Consider the following 5,120-nt stretch of genomic DNA (forward strand, 5'->3'; position numbering starts at 1 on the left):
CCATATATTTATGCTTTATTTCTAAGAAGGTCAATGCCAACAAAATTTCACTGACATCAGACATCAGAGAGACCTTTGAGAAAAGAGTCACAGTTATATAACCAATAACATTTAGGCTTGAACATTCCTAAACTGTGTATTTTCCTGGCCATTTGGAGCCAATATGAATGCCCTGAAAACATGGTAAGCTTCAAAATCTCATATGAAGGGCAGAAAAAAATATTTTGGCAATTACATCAAATTTTTGATAGTTTTGTACAGCTTTAAGTTAAACCATCTCAACATAACACCATGCTAACCTCAAACACCTACTACACTAAAATCACTTAATAAAATAATTGCCTCTAAATATATTAACATAAATGAACAATTCAACAAACAGCTGAATACCATATTTTTTCTTCTTCTACAGTAACAGTTGCTTTACCACAAATATCTTGGAAAAACACGGGTACCTCATCTGCTACAAATTAATGTGAATCAGATCTTAGTAGTCATATTGCCTTTTGTCTATTCTGGTGGACAAAACATACAATCCAAAGTTAAGGTAAATAAGATGCCCTGTCCTTCTGTGTGTACTATGGAGTTCACTCTGTTAAAAAGACTGCAATGCACCCTGGGAAGGGCTGGATTTGTGCCTACAATTCTATTTGTTCAAGTAGCGCATCTTGAAAGCCTACCCAACCTCAGCTGTAGAATTGGAAGATAGAAAGCAAGCAGTGTGGATTTTCCAAATCATCAATCCTTGTGATGGTAGGAAGGATTCCAGTAACAACAAAGACTCCTCTAATTTTTAAGTAAGTAGCCCTCATGGGACTGCGATTGTCTGAAGAAACTAGAGTCTTCTGTAAGCTCATTTAAGTGAGTGAGTGAGTGTGTGTGTGTGTGTGTGTGTGTGTGTGTGTGGTGAGTGTGTGTTGTTGTCATTTCCACAAGGGTGACTGAAAATGCTCACTATCATTTCACAACATCTGTGCCTAATGCTGCATTTCCATCAAACTTCCAGATTTTGTGTCACAGCTGTGGTGAATCTGGCAATCGGCACAGAAAGAAATCCTCCCTTGTGTATACTGCATAAAGCATTCAGAGTTCAAAGGCTTTCACAAAGTAAATCTTTCCAGGCAATGCCATGGTGTCTTCAAACGTTTTTTAACAACTGTGAATCTGGTCTATCATAAGGGAGGAGGGGCTAACATTTGAAATAAAATCAGTCACAAATAAATTATAGATTTTTTTCAGAACAATGCAAACTGAAGTAATATACCAGAAGCATTAGTTGATGTGACTTATAGCTATGCTTGTTCTGGTAATGGATCTGTTAGACATCTCTCTTTTTTAAAAAAATTACTATTAGGAAAAGTTTCACTTGCATCTAGCAAGATTACTTGAAATGTCTTTTCTCCCTAGGACTTTACAAATGTAACTTAATTCTGGGATTATAAAAAGTAAATCTGTTCTACTGTTATGGTTTAAATCTATACATTCCCTCAAAAGCTTCACACACTCATAGGCAGGGCTTTTGGAAGAGGCTTAGACCATAGGGGTGTTATAGCTGACTTGATGTTAGGAAGTGGTGACTGGCCTAGAGAATCAGGTTGCTGAGGGCAAAAACTGGAAGGATGTATCACTCTGCAGCTCCTCCCTTCTCTGTCTGCTATCTGGCTACCACAGCATGTGCAGCTTTCCATTGATTGTATCCCTCTTTCATGTTATCCTTTGGAGAGAAGCCATAAGGATTGAAATGCGAATAAAAATAAACCTCTCCTCCTTTAAGTTGTGGGCATCATGTATTATACCGCAGCAATAAGAAAATGACCAAGACAGATTTTGGCAGTGGATAATTTGGGTCATTATTATGAGTTACATGATGATGCGATATGCTTTAGACATGTTGGAACTACATGGTTCAAAGGGAAGTTTGGAAAGTTGAGGAGATGCAGGTTAGAATCAACCTAGATTGCTATAAGTGGAACTTGGTGAGACATTCTGGCTGAAGCTAAAAGACCAGAATGCTGATAGTAATGTAAAGGTAAAGAAATGGCTCAGAAAGTCCCAGTTGGAAAAAAAAATAATTTAGGCTATTGAATAATGTGGTGTTCAATAGCCCAACTATGAACATCATGCTGTGGCAGAACAATTGTCTACAAATTTTTCATGTTCAGTGACTTTGCAAGAGTGGCCTAATTACTTAATATCAAGACAGCACAGTGCTGATATTGGAAAATGAGTACTGCAACAGTTTCATCAGAGAAGTTCACACAAAGATATAACATGTAAAATTTTAGGAAAGAAGAGCTTGGCTGTTTAAATGATTACCATTAAAAATAAACTATGTGCTTCATATCAGTCCAATGCAAAGGATGACTGGAAGGTATATTGGGAACCAGTAAGACTCTGCTTTTCACAGGATACGAGATGCAAAGATGGAAGACTTTTCTTTTAGAAAAGACCCACAGAGCACACAGTTCTAGATGGTCCAGATGGGGAATGAGGTGCCTGGATTTGTTTCACAGAGCTCAGCCAACCATATAATTGGAGGGCACAATAGGCGTGATTCAAGGACATTGCTCCAAAGCATGGTAGAACTTTGCAGCACCCATATTTATATGCATGCCAAATGAACGAGTTGTGAGGTCAGGATGATTTCCAGCAAACAGAAAATGCAATGGATACCTCAGGAAGTTGGAGAGTCCAGGATAAGGAACATTTGAAGAAAGACAATGTTAGCAAGTGTAAGGGAAGCTATGACATGAGAGGCCATGGGCATTGCAATTGTAATACTGTACTGGCAGGGCTGTGCACACACTTTGGTGTTTTTGTGTTTTTCATCTTGGGTGCTGGATACAAAGCTATGAGATTTGATATTTTTTTCTGCTGGGTTGTAGACTTGCCTTGGTTTTGTTGCTTTCTATTCTTCTGTTCCCACTGTTAAAATTGTGAATGTTTATCCTGGGCCATTGTATGTTGGTAGTGCTTACCTTTTGGATTTTTATGGGGGCTTGCACATAAGAGTTTGCCTTGAATTTCGACAGAGACATTGGCCTGGGACATCTTCACAGTGCTGAAATTGTTAAGATTTTGCCAACATTTAAAGATGGCCTAAGGACTGTCCAAATAACTCAGTGAATTAAACACCTGCTTAGGCAGATACAGGGACCAGGAGTTCAATTCCTGGGCCTGCTGTGCAGGCCCCACCCCAGGGTCATGCTGAGGTGGTGATTGACACTGGGCTTAGTGGCACATGCCTGTAATCATGGCATTTGGAAGGCTGTAAACAGGAGTATCACTATGAGTCTGATCTATGCAGTGAGACTCTGTACACCCTGTACACTTTGTCTTAAAATACAATAAATAAATAAATAAATAAATAAATAAATAAAACTAAATGCATTTTGCATAAAAAGGACTGTTGGAGGCCCAAGTGGAATGGTATTGTTTATATCTAAAGGTTCACCAAGAAATGTAATTGCTCATACACAGGGATTTGTGAAGAGGGCTGGACAATACAGACTCTATATTTGACTTGCTATGAGGAGGTTGGACCTGGTGCAGGGAGCAAGTCACTGGGACAGGACTGGGAAAAGTATATTTCTCTTGCTGTTTCCTCCTTTCCCTTTATGCTCCTGGTTGCCATGCTATGTGCAACTATCCTCCAGGAAAGCCCTTCCATCATGTTATCCTTCAGTAGAGCCAGCCAACTCTTGAATAAAATCTCTAAAAAAATATAGCTCCAAATCAACCTTCCCTCCTTTGAGTAGAAGCTGTTGAATATTGTCTCAGTGATGTGTAATGTACTCAAGACACATACTACTTAAAATCATAGAAAAACATGTTACAGTAGTTTAAGGTAGATGATTTTCTTTTATTCTTTTGATATAGGGTCATGCTATGCAGTCCCAGGCGTGTGCAACATTGCCTGGTTTTGGAGCCAGCATGGCATACTACGCCAGAGACTGAACTTGGGATCTTGAGCTTACCAGGCAACTGCTTATGTCACCAAGCTATCTCCCAGCCCAATTAGATTTTTGAAGAAGCATATTTTACTGCTGAGACATGCTGATAAATGTTTGCAAGAAAAATAATTGGGCAAAATTTTATTCCAATTGTAAATTACATGCAAATAATTACTAAAAATAAACCCAGAGTCTATGAAAAATAAAAACAAAAAACAAATACCAGGACCTATAATAACTTGGTTGATACATAAAATAACTTATTTAAGCTAATCCTCCATTTATACTAATTGAACAACCAATTCTAAAACAAACTAACAAATTAAAACTTAGAGCAAAAGCGAGAAAATTAAGCCACTGGTAGTAGAGTGTAATATGCCTGTAAGATGTTCCTCTAGTCCTCATTGCTAAATTCTGCTCAGTAAATCAGAGCCTCTTAGAGTATTTTCACCCCTAGACTTACCATGATTTTAATATAATAACATGTATGTCAGAAACTTGACAAACATTTTTTAAGGACTTCAGTGATTCTTAAAAACTTTACATTTATCCTATACCTTTTCCTTTCTTTAAGAAATGTGATTGTACTTGCATATGATACATAGTAGTGGATACATGGAAGAAAAAATTATAAAACTGGTTTATTAAGACGGGGCATGGTGACGCATGCCTGTAATCCCAGTGCTTGGGAGGCTGAAAACAGGAGGATCACTAAGTCCGATCTGTGTAGTGAGACCCTGTAAACTGTGTACTAAGCAGGTTTTAAAAAATTGTCTGCAGACCCAGTCCTAGCCCAGGTCCGGTAAGTGTGTGGAGAGCTTCCTGCTACCCTGCACCGGCGGGACCAGTCCCAGCCCAGGCACAGCATGGGCCGGACCCTCTCCCACCCCCTTGGGCCACCCCCCACCACTCCTCAATACCTCCCCCACCCCGCCCACTGAGTAGGAATTTCTGCCGTGTCGGGGAACCCCCAGACACAGTCCTAGCTCAGGTCCAGTGAGTGTGTGGGAGAGCTTCCTCTTCCCCCTACTTCACCTTGCCCCCTCCAGGCACAGCTCAGGCCTGGCATACACGCCTGGCATGTAATCCTGCAGCTGCAGTCCCTGCAGAGAGTGTAGACGATAGATCCAACCAGCTAGTCCAGGAGCAGAACATCTCGCCACAGGG

The sequence above is a fragment of the Octodon degus genome, unplaced genomic scaffold (assembly GCF_000260255.1).
Source record: "Octodon degus isolate 3935 unplaced genomic scaffold, OctDeg1.0 scaffold00016, whole genome shotgun sequence".
NCBI lineage: Eukaryota > Metazoa > Chordata > Mammalia > Rodentia > Octodontidae > Octodon > Octodon degus.